At 41.0% G+C, this 19,129-nt stretch overlaps 1 pseudogene across 1 annotated transcript in view; it reads left to right on the forward strand.

The window, feature by feature from the left end:
- The window catches only part of LOC309829909 (hsc70-interacting protein-like), a 109,576-nt pseudogene extending 94,512 nt beyond the window's left edge, over positions 1-15,064 (forward strand). The window contains exon 3 of the transcript in view: positions 13,919-15,064. The product of the transcript in view is annotated as a hsc70-interacting protein-like (transcript). The remainder of the gene's footprint in view (positions 1-13,918) is intronic.
- The last annotated feature ends 4,065 nt before the right edge of the window (positions 15,065-19,129 follow it).

Consider the following 19,129-nt stretch of genomic DNA (forward strand, 5'->3'; position numbering starts at 1 on the left):
TTATACATACGATGTACATATATACATACGTGGGAAGAAGACAGTTATGTGGTGGTAACAAATATGTACGGTACACATAGCATGTATGTAGTAGAATGAATTATTTTTAGTACTGACGTAGTACTGTAGTTTTATGAATGTCTTATAATATACTTTTTTCAGGGAATAGTTTATATAGAATTTCAGCTTTGGGTGCTGGCGGTGAAGTTTAGTGCTTCTTCCTTGAGTCTTGGGGAGATATGTTGTTCTCCTTTTCCGGTTTACAAGACCAGGGTATTGTGTTATACTACAAAGCCTCTTCATTTTAGGAACTTGTTTTCAATGAGACTAATTACTGGTATTAACACTAGGATTAAAAGAAAGTATACAATGGGTGCAAGTTGTCCAGTAATTATGTATGGGTGTTCCACGGGCTGTCCTCCGATCCGTGTTAGTGTTAGTAAATCTGCCACTAGTACTCAAAATAAGAATCGGCTGAAGGGCCGAAATATCATGCTTCGTTGTTTGGATGTGTGGAGGACTGGAATAAATGCCAGGACTAGGATTGAGAGCAGCAGGGCCAGGACTCCTCCTAGCTTGTTGGGGATTGATCATAGAATTGCATACATGAATAGAAAATATCATTTTGGCTTGATATGTGGTGGTGTGCTGAGTGGGTTTGCTGGGGTGTAGTTGTCGGGGTCTCCTAGCAGGTCAGGTGAGAATAGGACTAAAGTTAGTGAAGCTAAGATTAATAGTAAGGCGCCCAGGATATCCTTCATTGTATAGTAAGGGTGGAATGGGATTTTGTCTATATCGGCTGGGATTCCTGTGGGGTTGTTGGATCCTGTTTCGTGAAGGAATAATAGGTGGACGGCTGTGATGATGAAAGGGAGAATGAAGTGGAAGGTGAAGAATTGTGTTAGTGTTGTCTACAGAAAAGCCACCTTAGATCCGTTCAGCGAGGGTAGTGCCGATATATGGGATTGCTGAGAGTAGGTTTGTGATGACAGTTGCACCTGATGATATTTGTCCTCAAGGTAGGATGTAGCCTATGAATTTGGTGGCTACGACTATAAGTAGTAGGATAATTCCAACATTTCATGTTTCCTGAAAGGTGTAGGATCCATAGTATAGACCGCATCCGACGTGGACAAAAGGGCAGATAAAAAATATGGAAGCTCCATTTGCGTGTATATATCGAATGATTCAGCCATAGTTGATGCCTCAGCAAATGTGTTACTGATGAGAAATCAGTTGTTGTGTCTGGTGTGTAGTGTATTGCTGGAAATAGGCCTGTTAGGATTTGTAGGATTAGGCAGATACCTAGTAAGGAACCGAAATTTCATCATGATGAGATATTTGATGGGGTAGGGAGGTCGATGAATGTGTTGTTGAGGGTTTTTATCAGCGGGTGGGTTTTTCGGGTGTTGGTCATTGGTGTTCTTACAGCTGAATGACAACGAAGATTTTTCATGTCATTGGTCATGGTTGGAGTCTATGTGAGAATAATGATGACATATATTGTATTCATTTTAAGTATTATTTTTGTGATTAGTTTTGCGGGGGTTTCTTCAAAACCTTCGCCTATTTATGGGGGTTGAGGGTTGATTGTGGGTGGTTTTGGTGGTTCATTTTTGGGTCTGATAGTATTTTTGATCTATTTTGGGGGGATATTGGTTGTGTTTGGTTATACAATGGCTATAGCCCCTGAACAGTATCCTGAGGTTTGGGTTTCTAATAAGGTTGTACTGGGGGCATTTCTTTTAGGGTTGATAGTAGAGTTTTTAATGGTGTATTGTATTTTGAAGGATGAGGATGTGGAAATTGTGTTTAAGTTTAATGGGTTGGGGGATTGGGTTATTTACAACGCTGGTGACTCTGGGTTTTTTAGTGAGGGGGCTGTGGGGATTGCGGCGTTATACAGCTGTGGTACTTGGTTGGTGATTGTTACTGGTTGGTCGTTATTTATTGGTGTTGTGGTTATTGTGGAGATTACTCAGGGTAATTAAATTAGGAGTATATGGAGGGTGATGGTAATGAGAAATGATAGAAAGTATAGTTTAATAAGGCCTTTTTGGTTTGAGATTAGTGTGGAGGATTTTAGTTGAATGAAGGCTGTAGTCTTTGGTAGGACAGTTTCTAGTCAGCTCAAGTCTAGTAAGGAGGTTGCTAAGCTTTGGCTTATTAATAGGTTTAGATGGGGAGGTAGGCGGTGTATGATGGTGGGGAAATATCCTAGGAGAGTGGAGAATTTAGAGGAGTTTGAGGGGTGAATATATTTTAAGTTTTGTGTGTTAAGATTGATTTTGAATGCTAGTACGAAGCCCATAGCTGTTACAATAAGGGCAGTGAGGTTTTTTTTTTTTTTTTTTTTTTTTTTGCGGTACGCAGGCCTCTCACTGCCGCGGCCTCTCCCGTTGCGGAGCACAGACTCCGGACGCGTTAAGCCCAGAGCCCACGGCCCACGGGCCCAGCCTCTCTGCAGCATGCGGGATCCTCCCGGACTGGGACACAAACCCGCCTCCCCTGCATCGGCAGGCGGACCCCCAACCACTGCACCACCAGGGAAGCCCAAGGGCAGTTAGTTTTAAGTGCAAAGGTATAGTTATTAGGGGGATGGTTGTTGGAGCGATGTTGTTGGAGATGACGAAGCCAGCAAAAATACTTCCGATTAACAGGCGTTTGATGGAGTTAACTAAGAGGGGGTTGTTTTCATTGATAGGAGCTGAAGGAGAGAAGCGGGGCTGTCCCAGTAGTGTGAAGAAGATATTGCGAGTGCTATAGATGGCTGTGAGGGAGGTAGCGGTTAGTTATTAACAGAGCTCAGGCGTTGGTAGAAGACGTGGTGGCGGTTTCAATAATTAGGTCTTTAGAGTAAAAACCGGTGAGAAAAGGTATTCCCGTTAGCGCTAGACATCCAATGATAACGGCTGTTGCAGTGATGGGTAAGGTCTTGAATAAGCCTCCCATTGTTCGAATGTCCTGCTCGTTGTTTAGGTTGTGAATAATGGATCCAGAGCACATTAATAGTATGGCTTTAAAGAAAGCATGTGTGCAAATATGTAAAAATGCTAGATGAGGTTGGTTAATACCGATTGTTACTACCATTAGACCTAATTGGCTTGAGGTAGAGAAGGCAATAATTTTTTTAATGTCATTTTGGGTGAGAGCACATATGGCCGTGAATAGGGTGGTAAGGGCTCCTAGGCAAAACGTTATTGTTTGAATGAGTTTGTTGTTTTCTGTTAAAGGGTAAAATCGGATAAGTAGGAAAATTCCCGCTACAACTATTGTGCTTGAGTGGAGTAGGGCCAAGACTGGGGTAGGACCTTCCATTGCTGAGGGGAGTCAGGGGTGAAGTCCAAATTGGGCTGATTTTCCGGCTGCGGCTAGTAGGAGTCCTGTGAGGGGGAGGTTTAAAGGGCTTAGGTCGAGTATGAAAATTTGTTGTAGGTCTCATGCATTTATGTTGGATAAAAATCATGCCATTGATATAATGAATCCGATATCTCCTATGCGGTTATATAAGATTGCTTGAAGAGCAGCTGTGTTTGCGTCTGTTCGTCCATGTTATCATCCGATGAGCAGGAAGGATATGATTCCTACCCCTTCTCATCCAATAAAAAGTTGGAAGAGGTTGTTGGCTGTAACAAGGATTAGTATGGTGATGAAGAAGAGTAGATACTTGAAGAACTGGTTGATGTAAGGATCTGAATGTATATATCATATTGAGAATTCTATGATAGATTATGTGATAAACAATGCCACTGGTATGAATATAATTGGGAAATAACCTATTTTGAAGCTAAGTGTCAACTTAAGTGTTTGGACAGTAATTCAGTGTCAGTTTGAAATGAGTATTTCCTGGCCTGTGTGAAGGAATATTATTGTTGGGATTAGACTGGTAATGAAAGCACATAAGATGGTATTTTTTACATATGATAGATATTTATCATTTTTGTAGAAGTTTGTACTAGTTATCATGATTGGAATAATTAGTACTCGTAGTGTGATTAGGCAAAAGAAGGGAATAGGTTAATTACTTTTATTTGGAGTTGCACCAGTTTTTTGGTTCTTAAGACAATGGATAGCTACCATCCTTTAAAAGTTTGAAAAAGCCATACTATTAGGTATGGGGGCATGAATTAGCAGTTCCTGCAATACTTTCTCGGTAAATAAGAAGTCTTAGTCTTCTGTTGCTAGATCCACAATCTAGTGGTTTTTTTTAAACTATATTTACAGTATAGGGGGCCCAAGATGATTTTAGGGTTTAGTGACAGGAGTAGAAGTGGTAGGATATGGAGAGCTGTAAGAGCGTGTTCTCGTGTGAAGGAAGGTATAATATTATCAATATGGTGTGTACGTTTGGCCGCATTGTGTTGTGATTAGTATATACATGGAGTATAGGACTGTAATTACAATATTGGTTCCTATTAGGATAATAATGAGATTTGACCATGAGAAAGTTGATATAACTACGAACAGTTCTCCGATTAGATTAATAGTTGGGGGTAGGCCAGGTTTGTTAGGCTTGCTAATAGTCATCAAGTGGTTATTAGTGGGAGGAGAATTTGCAGGCCTCGGGCTAAGATTATAGTTCGGCTGTGGGTTCGCTCGTAATTTGAGTTTGCTAGGCAAAATAATATAGACGACGTGAGGCTGTGAGCAGTTATTAGGGCGGTAGCCCCTTTGTAACTTCAAGGGGTTTGAATGAGGATAGCTGCAATAACGAGTGCTATATGGCTGACTGAGGAGTAGGCAGTGAGGGATTTTAGGTCTGTTTGACGTAGACAAATAGAGCTAGTTATGATTATTCCCCATAAGGAAAGCATAAGGAAAGGGTATGCTATGTATTCTGTTAGGGGATTGAGTATTGACGTGATTCGTAGCATGCCATAGCCCCTGAGTTTTAGTAGTACGGCTGCAAGGACTATGGAGCCTGCGATGGGGGCTTCTACATGTGCTTTGGGTAGTCAAAGGTGGAGGCCGTAGAGGGGCATTTTTACTATAAAGGTTATTATGCAGGCCAGTCATATAAAGATGTTGGATCAGGAGTTCGATAGTGGTTGGGTCCAATATTGAAGTACTAGGACATTTAGGGAGCCTATGATGTTTTGTACGTATGTTAATGCCACTAGCAATGGGAGTGACCCAATTAATGTGTAGAATAGAAAGTAAACCCCTGCCTTCAGTCGTTCTGTTTGGTTGTCCCAGCGGATAATGATAATAAGGGTAGGGACTAACGTGGCTTCAAATATAATGTAAAATAGGATTAGCTCTGTGGCAGTGAATTCTGATTAGAAGTGTTTGTAACACGATTAGTATTGTGATGTACAGTTTTTTTCAGATGAGTGATTCTTTGAGTAAGTGGGATTGGCTGGCTATTAATATTAGTGGGAGGAGTCATATTAGGATTAGTAATGGTGCAGAGAGGGAGTCAGAGAAGAATATTAATGAGTAGTTGAGGCTATTGTCATTGAATTGGTTAAGAAGAAGTAGGCTTGTAAGGCTAGTTAATAGGCTGTGGGTTGTGGAGGTAATTCAGATTATGTTGCTTTTTGATAGCCAGTTTAGAGGTATTAATATGATTGTGGGGATAATAAATTTTAGCATTGGAGAAGGTTGAGGTTTTGTACCTAATCGGTCCCACATGTGTTTGATACTCTTACTAATAGGGCTAATCTGAGGGCTGCTTTGCAGGCCACCAGTACCAGTAGGATGATTAGTATTATGCTGGCTAAGGTGGAATGTGAGTTTAAGATTGTCAGGGCTGCTAGGATAAACGGTGATAGTATCATGCCCTCCAGGCAAAGTAGTGAGGATATTAGGTGGGACCGGTATATCAGTAACCCTACAAGGGATATAGTGAAAGCTATAATAATGTTTAGATGTACTAGGGACACTTGGTAGTTATGAGTTTAGCCGTAATCTAAGGAGTCGAAATCACTGTTTTATTTTAAACTAAATACCATATTCAGCTCATTCCAACCCCTTTTGAGTTCATTCGTAGGCCAGGCTAATTGCTATTAATGAAATTAAAAATAAGGCTATGATAAGTATTGTTTTTAGGTTGCTTGGGTTGCTCAGGGGAGGGGTAGTAGGAGGGCAATTTCTAGGTCAAAAAGAAGGAAAGTGATTGCTACTAGGAAAAATTTTATGGAAAGGGTAAGCAGGCGGATCCTATAGGGTCAAATCCGCATTCGTAGGAACTTATTTTTTCTGCGTAGGGTTTAGTTGAGGAAGTCAGAAGGCGATAAGTAGGAGTAATGAGGCTAGTATTGTGTCTGTTAATAAGGTCAGTATTAGGTTTATTGTTCTTTTTCGGGGTGTACCGAAACTAGCAGGTTGGAAGTCAGTTGTACTAATTAATACTAAAAGGACTCTGAGCCTCATCAATAGGTAGATACGTAAAGAAATAGTCATACAACATCTACAGAATGTCAGCATCAAGCAGCAGCTTCGAAGCCGAAGTGGTGGGTGGATGTGAAGTGGCATTTTAGTTGGCACAGGAAACAAACAATAAGAAAAGTAGATCCAATAATTACCTGCAGTCTGTGGAATCCTGTGCTTCGAACAAAGTTGATCTATAGACTCCATCTGAGATTGTAAAGGGGGCTTCGTAATACTCTGACGTTTCTAGGAGTGTAAAATAAACACCGAGGGCAATTATAATAAAAAGGGCCTGGAGTATGTGCTTGTGATTTCCTTCTATAAGGCTATGATGGGCTCACGTAGTGGATACCCCAGAGGCTAATAGCACAGAAGTGTTAAGGAGTGGTACTTCTAGGGGGTTTAAGGGGTGAGTGCCTGTTGGTGGCCAGCATCCACCTAGTTCAGGAGTGGGGGGCGAGGCTTGAGTGGTAGAAGGCTCAAAAAAAGCTGGTAAAAAGTAGGACTTCTGAGACGATAAATAAGGTTATCCCGTATCGAAGTCCCTTTTGGACGGTTGGTGTGTGGTGGCCTTGGAAAGTGCTTTCTCGAATGACGTCTTGTCATCATTGATATACTGTTAGAATATTAGTTAGTAGGCCCAGTATTAGAAGAACTATTGAGTTGAAGTGGAATCACATGATTAGGCCTCACGTTACGAGAAGTGCTGAAAGAGCTCCTGTGAGGGGTCAGGGACTGGGGTTTACTATGTGATACGTGTGGGTTTGGTGGGTCATTATGTGTTGTCGTGCAGGTATAAGCTTACTAAGAGGGTAAATACATAGGCTTGAATTATAGTGACAGCAAATTCAAGGATGGTGAGTAGGGTGAGAACAGTAAATGTAATAAGAGCTGTGAATGTGCTGGTGCTTACTAGCACGAGGGTTGTCTCCCCGATTAGGTGTATTAGTAAGTGGCCTGCCGTAATATTGGCTGTTAGTCGTACTGCCAGTGCTACTGGCTGGCTGAATAGGCTAATAGTTTCGATAATTACTAGCACAGGGATGAGGAAAGTGGGTGTGCCTTGTGGTAAGAAGTGGGCTGGGGATGCTTTTGTTTTATTACGGAGGCCCGTAATGATGGCACTGGCTCATAGAGGGAAGGCTATTCCTACATTTACTGGGAGCTGTGTGGTGGGTATAAATGAGTGGGGTAATAGTCCGAGGAGATTGGTTGAGCCGATAACTAGAATGAGTGATATTAGTATTAGCGATCAGGTTTGTCCTTTGTGATTATGAATACCTATTATTTGTTTTGATGTGAGTTGAATTAATCACTGTTGAAGGGAGATTATGCGATTATTAATTAGTCATTTTGATGTTGGGGATAGAATACTTGGGACTATAACGATCAGGATGACTACAGGGATGCCTATTACTGGGGTTACGAAAGGGGCAAATAGAGTTTCGTCCATACTGTTTCTCAAGGGGCATGTTGTTTTTGTATTTTAGTGAGTGTTGATTTTGGGTTGGGGTAGTAGATGTGCTTTGAGATTTTTAGTTGAAATATAATAAATAGTGTTAGAAATATAGATGAAATATTAACAAATGTTGATATATCTAGTTGTGGCATGTCATCAAGGAGAAGTTTGGCTCTCAATTTTTAACTTAAAAGGTTAATGCTAATCTAGCTTCTTAATGAGTTTATAGTGTAGACGCTGATCATTTCTTGAAGTATTTTAGGGGCACTAGTTCAAGAACAATTGGCATGAAGCTGTGGTTTGACCCACAGATCTCTGAACACTGTCTGTAGAACAAGCCTGGTCATGTTGATATTAGGGTTGTTTGGTGTAGGTGCCCTGGGATTGCGTCTGTCTTTAGGCCCAAGGAGGGTATGGCTCATGAGTGTAGTATGTCTTCGGAGGAAATTAGTACTCGGATTGTTATCTCTATAGGTAAAATTACTCGGTATCTACTCCTAGTAGTCGTAGTTCTCCTGGTTTTAGGTCTGGTGTTGGGATTATATAGGAATCAAAGTTTAGGTCTTTGTAGTCAGTGTATTCATAGCTTCAGTATCATTCATGGCCTATAGTTTTTACAGTAAGAGATGGGCTGTTGATTTCATCTACCATATAAAGAGCTCGTAATGATGGCAGGGCGATTAAGATTAAGATAATGGCCGGCAGGATAGTCCAAATAGTCTCCACCTCTTGGGCATCTGTTGTGCTAGTATGTGTTAACTTAGTTGTAAGTATTAGTGTAATGATATAGAGGACTAAGGAGCTAATTAGGAAAACAATTATTAGTGTGTGGTCGTGAAAATGTAGGAGTTCTTCTATGATGGGTGATGTTGCATCTTGAAAACCTAGTTGGAAGGGGTATGCCATAGAGATATACAATATTTTCACTTGTGACTTAACTTCGACAAAGTTATATAAAATTTTACTAATACCTAGTTCATGAAGAAAGACATAGTGGCTATGATGTTGGCTTGAAACCGATAAGAGAGGGTTTGATTCCTTCCTTTCTTGACTATTTTAGATTAATGTAGGTTGGTTCTTCGAATGTATGATATGGTGGAGGACATCCATTTAGTCATTCTAAATTTGTGATAGTAAGCTCTACTGCTAATACTTCTCGTTTGGATGTGAATGCTTCTCAAATAATGAAGACTCAGTATGACCGCTGTTAATGAGATGAATGAGCCTGTTGACGAGATGGTATTCCATGTTGTACAGGTGTCTGGATAGTCAGAGTATCATCGAGGCATGCCAGATTAGCCTAGGAAATGTTGTGGGAAGAAGGTTATGTTGACACCCACGAATATGATCACAAAGTGAATTTTTGCTCATGTCAAGTTGAGTGTATACCCTGAGAATAGTGGAAATCAGTGTACAAATCCTCCTATGATAGCAAAAACAGCTCCCATTGAGAGCACATAGTGAAAGTGTGCGACTACATAGTAGGTATCATGAAGTACAGTGTCTAATGATGAATTAGCTAGGACAATACCTGTTAGTCCACCGACTGTGAAAAGGAAAATGAAACCCAAGGCTCACATCAGGGCCGGTGATCATTGAATATTGCCTCCGTGGAATTGTTGCCAATCAGCTAAATACTTTTACCCCTGTAGGGATGGCAATAATTATAGTAGCTGATGTAAAGTATGCTCGCGTATCAATGTCCATACCTACTGTGAATATGTGATGGGCCTATACAATAAAACCTAAGAACCCAATTGATATTATAGCTCATACCATACCCATATATCCGAAAGGCTCTTTTTTTCCTGAGTAGTAAGGTGCAATGTGTGAGATCATTCCAAACCCAGGTAGGGTGATGGTGGCCTTGTAGAATGAGTGTGAGTGTTCCTTCTCTGCTATATTTTGGAAGAGTTTGAGAAGGATAGGTGTTAGCTTTTCTCTAAATGTTTGATAGAATTCACCTGTGAAGCCATCTGGTCCTGGGCTTTTGTTTGCTGGAAGATTTTTAATCACAGTTTCAATTTCAGTGCTTGTGATTGGTCTGCTCATATTTTCTATTTCTTCCTGGTTCAGTCTCGGAAGGTTGTGCATTTCTAAGAATTTGTCCATTTCTTGCAGGTTGTCCATTTTATTGGCATAGAGTTGCTTGTAGTAATCTCTCATGATCCTTTGTATTTCTGCAGTGTCAGTTGTTACTTCTCCTTTTTCATTTTTAATTGTATTGATTTGGGTCTTCTCCCTTTTTTTCTTGATGAGTCTGGCTTATCAGTTTTGTTTATCGTCTCAAAGAACCAGCTTTTAGTTTTATTGATCTTTGCTATTGTCTGCTTTCCTTTCTAAACGATTCACTTAAAAAAAGTTTATTTATTTATTTATTTTTGGCTGCATTGGGTCTTGCTGCACGCAGGCTTTCTCTAGTTGCAGCAAACGGGGGCTACTCTTCGTTGAGGTGCGTGGGCTTCTCACTGTGATGGCTTCTCGTGTTGTGGAGCATGGGCTCTAGGTGCACGGGCTTCAGTCGTTGTGGCACGCAGGCTCAGTAGTTGTGACTCGCGGGCTCTAGAGTGCAGGCTCAGTAGTTGTGGTGCATGGGCTTAGTCGCTCTGCGGCATGTGGGATCTTCCTGGACCAGGGCTCGAACCCGTGTCCCCTCCATTGGCAGGTGGATTGTTAACCACTGCACCACCAGGGAAGTCCCTGAATGATTCGCGCTTTTTTTTTTCCAAACTTTTTTTTTTTTTTTTTTTGCGGTATGTGGGCCTCTCACTGCTGTGGCCTCTCCCGCTGCAGAGCACAGGCTCCAGATGTGCAGGCTCAGCGGCCATGGTTCACGGGCCCAGCCGCTCCGCGGCACGTGGGATCCTCCCGGACCGGGGCACGAACCCACGTCCCCTGCATCGGCAGGCGGACTCTCAACCACTGTGCCACCAGGGAAGCCCCCAATGATTCGCTTTTTAGTGCAGGGACTTATTCATCCTCAAATGATACCTGGTAGGAATTCAATGAATATCTGTCAGATGATTAAATAAATGAGCAACAATTTAATTCTGCAGCCACCTTTGCTGGGTAAGACACTTTGGATCTGAAGATTCTATTGAACACAGGGTACCCTCCAGCTCCTCAAGAAATAGTGGACATGGAACCTTCCCTTGAGGGAGAGAAAGCATGTTTCTGGGAGCTTTGCAAATGTTTCATGGGAATCCCACTTTTGGTTCTCTTAAGGACTCTTTTTTGGTTCATCACTCCATATGCCTCATGGACCAAATTACTACATGTTTCTGGTGGTTCAACATGTTCTTGGCCACAGAGGCTGATATGCTGCTACAAACTGAGCCTGGTAGGAACTTAAAAGGAGATACTTCTCATCTGTCCTCTGGCATGCCTTCAGTGAGACTCAGGCATCTGAAGACATCAGACCCAGACACCAAAATGAAATTAACAAGAAGGGGCTCCCATGAGGGGGACTGGGCGCCTCAGATTCAAATGAGCAGTCGATTGAATCCAGTGAAGGCGCTAATGAGCTGTTCTACGCAGCTCTGGCAAACTCACCCTGCACCTATAATTTTCTCTCTGGATATCATTAAAATCAAATGATTCCCTTATTTGGGGTATCCATTTACAGTGTAATTATTTTGGTCTTTTGTAGTGACTTTCGTGGTTAAATTAGGCAATTCTCCTGCCTGTGTAGATAATGTAATGACTTTTTAATCATTTGTTTTCTACCAGCCAAATTGTTTCCATGATCCCATTAGAATTCTTCTGTAGTGATTCCAATGGATTTATTGAACTACTGGTGACAGCCTCACTGATGAACTGCAGGCTGCCTGCCGTTAAATTCAGCCAATGAATATCAAATACCTTCCATTTTCCCAGGAACCCAGAAAAAACTCTAATAATTTTGATCGATGGATATGTTTCCTGACATTCAGCATAGAAATTACAAAGAATACCATATGCTTATGGTAGGTTTTAAAAATATAAATTTATTTTTTTTATGATTATGAAAGTAATACATTATTATTCTTAAAAAATCCAGAAATAGGGCTTCCCTGGTGGTGCAGTGGTTGAGAATCTGCCTGCTAATGTAGGGTACACGGGTTCGAGCCCTGGTCTGGGAAGATCCCACATGCCACGGAGCAACTGGGCCCATGAGCTACAATTACTGAGCCTGCGCGTCTGGAGCCTATGCTCTGCAACAAGAGAGGCCGCGATAGTGAGAGGCCCGCGCACCGTGATGAAGAGTGGCCCCTGCTTGCCACAACTAGAGAAAGCCCTCGCACAGAAACAAAGACCCAACACAGCCATAAATAAATAAATTTAAATCATATGGGCTTCTAGGAAGACCTCTGCTTAAAAAAAAAAAAAAAAATCCAGAAATACCCCAAATACAACAAATACTATAAGAACGCCTGTAATTTCACCATTTACTTAAAACCATTTTGTATTAGATGGTATCTCCCTATAGTTTTTTTTAAAAAATCTATTTCTCTTTCCATTATCTATCAATTATCTACATACCTATCTATCTATTCAAAATTGGAGCCATAGTTTTTTAACCATATTTTTTTCATTTAATATGCATAAGACTTTTTCCATGTCCCTGAATATTCATTGCAGTTATAATCTTTAATGGTTGTGTGATATTTTAGTGTATACATTTGTTCTCCAAATATTTTCTGAGCTCCTACTCTGAACAAGCAAAGACTTACTGTAATTTATTTAGTCATTGATCTATTGTTTGAACATTGTTTGAACTTTTAAAAATATAAGTCACATCATAGCTCTCTGCTCCAAACATTACAAGAGCTCCCCATTTTGCTAAGAGTAAAAGCTTACATCCTTATGATGGCCTTTGAGGCCCTTCAAGGTTGCCCCCAACTCTTACCTCTCTGGCTTCATCTCCTATTCTTCTCCCTGCCCAGGCCACACCAGCCCCACTGGACTCCCTACTGTTTTTCTAATTGTCAGACAAGCTGTGCCCCTGGGCCTTTGCAGTAGCTGTTCCCTCTGCCTGGAATGCCCAAAGACCCACTACCCAGATTTCTCACCGCCTTAGAATCTTGTGCTCAGGCGTCATCTTCTTAATGAAGCAAACTGTTCCTTTTTGTCTTGCCTCCAGCCACTCCTGATTGCTCTTATCTTGCTCTGTCTTTTTTTTTTTTCACAGCGTCTATTATTTTCTCATGTACTATTATACTTTATTTACTAAGTTTACCATTTATTATCTACTCCTTCCACTGTAATGTAAATTCCATGAGGGTAGAGATTTTTGTCAATTTTGTTCACCAATGTATTGCAGGTGCCCCAAACACTACTTGGCACATAGTAGGTGCTCAATAAATATTTGTTGCATGAATGTATAAATGTTTTTGCATTTTTGGCTACTTGTGTACAACGCTATATAGAGTCTAAATCTTTGAATCAATCTCTTGTGATTTTCTGAGATTTCATGGAATTACTGAATCAAAGGAACAACTTTTAAGGCTTTCTGATATATGTCATCAAACAGCTTTTTAGAAAACTTGTGCTGATTTATGCTTCCAACAGAGTATAACTATGTCCATCTCATTGCATTAACACAGGCATTAAGTATTATTTTAAAAATAACTTCGTTAACCTGAGTGCTGAAGAACACTACTCATTTTTAAATTTTATGTTAAAAAATTTTACAACTATTTGACTACTAGTAAGTTTGAAGATTTAAAAATCAGCTTATTAGTTATTGATTTCTTGGGGGGATCACCTGATCACATTCCTTACTGATTTTTTGTAGTGAATATTAAGATTTATTTTCATGTTTATTAGGAATAATTTGTGCACACAAGAGAATATATTTAGAGAAAAAAAAATACTCTTGAACCCACCGCCCAGTTTAAGAAATAGGACATCGTCTGTTCTTTTGAAATCCTAATGTCCCAGTGAATGCCTCCCAGCCCCATTCCTTAACATCTTCCCAGAGAAACCATTGCTTTTGTGTGTGTCCCCAATGGCATATTGTTCAGTTTTGTCTGTTTTGAAAATGGAGTCATACTGCAGTTCAACATTGTGTTTCTAAAATGTTTGATTGCTGGAATCTGGCTGCAGCCTCCGCCGCGCCCGCCGCCCCCCGCCACCTCGGACAGTGGACCCGCACAAAGTGAGCGAGCCTTGAGCCTTCGTGAAAATGTGCAAGCAGGACCCGAGTGTTCTGCACACCGAGGAAATGGGCTTCCTGAGGGAGTGGGTGGAGAGCCTGGGGGAGTAAAATACCACCTGCTACTCATAAAACTAAATTGGAAGCAAATACCGAGGAAGAAAAAACAGATAGTAAGAAGGTGGAGGAAAACATAAAGACAGAGGAACCATCAAGTGAGGAAAGTGATCTAGAAATTGACAATGAAGGTGTGAATGAACCAGACACTGATGCCCCTCCAGAAATGGGAAATGAAAATGTAGAGATAACTGAGGAGATGATGGATTAGGCAAATGATAAAAAAGTGGCTGCCGTTGATGCCTTAAATGATGGTGAACTACAGAAAGCCATGACTTGTTCACAGATACCATCAAGCTAAATCCTCGTTTGGCCATTCTGGATGCCAAGAGAGCAAGTGTCTTCCTCAAATTACAGAAGCCAAATGCTGCCATCCGAGACTGTGACAGAGCTATTGAAATAAATCCCGATTCAGCTCAGCCATACAAATGGCGAGGGAAAACGCACAGACTTTTGGACCGTTGGGAAGAAGCTGCCCATGATCTTGCCCTTGCCTGTAAGCTGGATTTTGTTGAAGACGCTAGTGCAATGCTGAAAGAAGTTCAACCAAGGGCCCAGAAAATTGCTGAACGTCGGAGAAATCATGAGCGAAAACGTGAAGGGAGAGAGATCAAAGAAAGAGTAGAAAGTGTCAAGAAGGCTCGGGAAGAACATGAGAGAGCCCAGAGGGAGGAAGAAGCCAGACAACAGTCAGGAGCTCAGTATGGCTCTTTTCCAGGTGGTTTCTTGGTGGAATCCTGGTAATTTTCCTGGAGGAATGCCTGGAATGGGGGGGGGGCATGCCTGGAATGGCAGGAATGCCTGGGCTCAATGAAATTCTTAGTGATCCAGAGGTTCTTGCAGCCATGCAGGATCCAGAAGTTATGGTGGCCTTCCAGGATGTGGCTCAGAACCCAGCAAATATGTCAACATATCAGAGCAACCCAAAGGTTATGAATCTCATCAGTAAGTTGTTGGCCAAATTTGGAGGTCAAGCATAATGCCCTCTGACAAATAAAGCCCCTGCTGAAGGTAAAGCAACTTAGATCACCTAATGGATGTCACAGTAATACAAACCGTGTACCTCTGACCTTCTCATGAAGAAAGCTGGGGTGCCTTGAGGATAATCCCTGCCCCTCTGCCCCAAATGCAGCTGAAATATTTTACAGTGGTTTGCCATTAGGGTATTCATTCAGATAATGTTTTCCTACTAGAAATTAAAAACTTGAAACAATTAAAAAAAATAAAGTAAAATTAAATGTGAATTCAGCAACTACAGTTCATTTGCTTTTCCTGCTATATACTATTCTCTTGTGTACATATACCACTGTTTATTTATCTAAGCTCAGTGGGCAGTAGGATTGTTTCTAACTCTTTGGTATGATAAATGACACTGCTACAAACATTCTTACTCATGAGCGCTGAGGCGTTATACACAAACTGTCTGTAGGGTATGTACCTAGGAGTGGCATTTCTGGGTCATTGAGGATGTGTATGTTCAACTTTTCAAGATAATGTAGAACTCCTTTCCAATTTGGTTGTATTAATCTATATTCCTACTAGCAGTGGGTGGGCTTTCCCATTGCTTCACAATTTTTCTAACTCTTAGTACTATGCTGGAGTGGCTGAAAAGTGGTATCTAATTTTGGTTTAAATCTGCATTTACCTTTCAAATGATTATTGGCGATTTACCTTTCCTCTTCTTTTTATTTATATTTAAAGGGTGATAACCACTGTTACCACAGTCATTGACTGGGTACTACATTGCGTGCCAATCCCTGCACATTGCATCGTCCACTCACCAACCCTGTGAAGTAGTTACCATCATATTTTGGGGCCCCAGGGAGATTACTATCAGAGTACATATTACAAACTGTATTTCTTCCAAATGATGACCTTCACATCTTTATAACATGTGACTTGAGACCCAAGACTAACCTGTAATCTTGTTAGACTGCAATTTGACAGAAGGTATCTAAGTTCTAAAGTCTGTCCTAGGTCTTCCAGAGATTAAAAAAAAGAACACTAATAGTCGTATGAGAGAAAAATTTCTAGAGTTTATCTCCAAGGCCATTTTCTTGTGACCTTAGCAGAAAGGAAAAGGTCAATGGCATCTTTGTCATTATGTCTTGAATGATTTAAGAAATCACATACATGTGAAAGTACCAGCTGGAGAAAGATACATGCCTCCTCTCAGAGGAGTTGTCTCCTGAAGGAACCTATTATTATTTTTTCAATGAATTACTTTTTTTTCTGTTGGATTTCCAAAGGGGAGTTGGCTGGTTCCAAAATCGAGTCTGGAATTTTAGAAAAAGGGAATGTTGTTATTGTTTCTTTTGAACTAATCAATCCAATAAGCATCTATTTTGAATCTGCTTTCTATAAGACCCTAAGACACAGAGATGTTTGAAAGAACAAGAGGATATCGTTCCCATTTCCACTCTGTTTCCTATTAAGTTGGAAGGTTTCAAACTCTCAAAAATAGAATTCATTCATTTTTATTTATTTTCTGTCATTTATGTGTACCCCTGGTGTGTGATGGTTAATCCAAGATTAGGTTAGGGGGCCTGATTGATCCCTAGATACATGGAAAGCCATCATTTTAAGAAATGTTTTCAACAATATTAATAGTATATCAGAGGTAAACAACCAGCCCAGAGCTTCCTGTCAATCTCCCTGTGAGAAAACCCATAGGAAGTAATGTGGGACGGATCTAAGGGGGCATGGAAAGGTGTTATCATTGTGCTTTGGAAGGCTAGGGCTAGACCATTGCAGGCTAAGCAGGTCTTCACTCCCAGAGTTCCCTCTCTGATGGAGGAGGCCCCGGCCAGCCTGATGGAGAGCTAGGTATGTGGGAGTGGAGAGGGGTGACATGCTTTGCTGACACTTGCCTTTGGGTCAAACTAGGCTCAGGAAGCCCACTGGGCCACAGACCACTGGGTCTCCAGGCAGCCTGCGAAGGGTGAGCAAGCAGGAGGTCAAGAAATGGGCAGAGGAAAGAATGACACTGTGGGCCATGAGGCCAGATCTGAACTTGATCTTTCCCGTTGCACCTCTGGTTGGGTTCATCTGTGCTTGTCTGCCAGCCCAAGATAACACATACAGCACATACACACACATATATTCCACACTCATATCCTTTTCTCAACCTTTCCATCACTCACTTTACCTATACTGTATGTGGCCTTGTGCTATATTCACTTTAAACAAATAATTTTATTGAAGTATAATTTGCATACCATGAAAGTTACCCACTTTAACGGTACAATTCAATGTTTTTTTTGTTTTGTTTTTGGTAAGTTTACTGAATTTGGCAACCATCACCAAAATCTAGTTTTGCAACAGTTCTGTTACCCCAATAAAATCCTTCACGTCCATTGGAAGTTGACCCCTGTTTCCTACCCTCCAGGCCCAGAGCAACCAGTCGTCTGCTTTCCATCTCTTATAGATTTGCCTTTTCTGGATATTTCATATAAATAGAATCATGCAAAGTTGGTCTTTTGTGTTTGGCTTCTTTCAATTAGCATGAAGTTCATCCATGTTGTAGCGTATATCAGTTTTTCATTTCTTTTGACTGCTGAGTGGTGTTCTATTGTTTGGACACACCACATTGTGTTTGTCACTTGCCAGTTGATGGACATTTGGGCTGTTTACACTTTGGGGCTATTATGAATAAGGCTGCTATGAACATTCATGTGTAAGTCCTTGAATAAGCATTTCTCTCGGGCATGTACATAAGAGTGGAATTGCTGCATCATATGATTAAGTCTATGTCTAACTTTTTAAGAAACTACCAAACTGTTTTCACATCAGCTGTACCATGTTATGTTCCCTGTGATTGACTTTTTCATATGAGTTCTGTCTCCCTTTACAGGCTATAGGCTTCTAGGGGACAGCACTCCTGCCTGTAGCTCTGTGTAACCATAACTCTCAGCATAGCGTAGGTCTGTGGTCATTAATGATGATTGCTGGAGTGGGCTGAATGGTGATTCCAAAGATATATCCACATTGTAATTCCTGGAACCTGTGAATATTACCTTATATGACAAAAGATGTGATTAAGTTAATGGTCTTGAAAGGAGGGGCTCCTCCTGGAATATCTGGGTGTATCCTAAATGCCATCACAAGTATTGTTGTAAGAGGACAGAGGCAGAGGGAGATTGCACACAGACACACAGAGGAGAAGGCCATGTGAACACAGAGCAGAGAGATAAGGGGCCACAAGCCAAGGAATGCTGACAGCTACCAGAAGCTGGAAGAGGTAGAGAACAGCTTCTCTCCTAGATCTTCCAGAAGGAGTGAGGCTCTGATGACATCCGGTTTCAGCTCACTGAAACTGGTTTTGGATTTCTGGCCTCCAGAACTGTGAGAATAAATTTCTGTTGCTTTGGTAGTTTATTACAGCAGCTGCAGGAAACTAATACAATTTGCTAAAAATGGTAGCTGAATGGAGCAGGAGTAAAAGCTGAAACACAGCATATCTGGAGATCGTAAACATAGTCTTGGATGTAGGAGGCAAAGAGTTTTCCATTTCCTTTGGGGTAAGCCTATTATTATGAATGAAATGCATTCATTTACTCATTTAGTCATTAATTTTCAACCATTGAATTTCTAGTAGCTTTATTTGACTGACTTTCCTTTAGAGTGGATATGTTTTTCTTTCCATCTGGAATGAAGTTACATATCTGCCATTGCTTGATATACTTTATTTTATGTTGTGTCCAAACCAGTGTTACTGCCTGTAACCATCGGGAGGGCAAGATTCTGGAACCAGACCACCTGTGTTCGAATACTGGCTCCGCCACTGTGTGGCTCTAGGCATGTCATCTGTATAATTGGAATAATAAGTGCACATAACTCATAAGGTTTGTGTGAGGATTAAACAGTAACAGTTTAACAACCAGCTCTCTCGATTTGTAATATTTGCCAATTTCTGTGGTATAAGTACTCCCTCCATGAACAATTTTAAGGTATCAAAGTAGCATCACTGAAGGTAGAAGTTGGAAGAGATGCACAGTAGCACACCATGATGTAATATTTCCTCTAATACAGATACAATAGATACC

This window comes from Grampus griseus (genome assembly GCF_964374135.1).
Source record: "Grampus griseus genome assembly, chromosome: 11".
NCBI classification, from domain to species: Eukaryota; Metazoa; Chordata; class Mammalia; order Artiodactyla; family Delphinidae; genus Grampus; species Grampus griseus.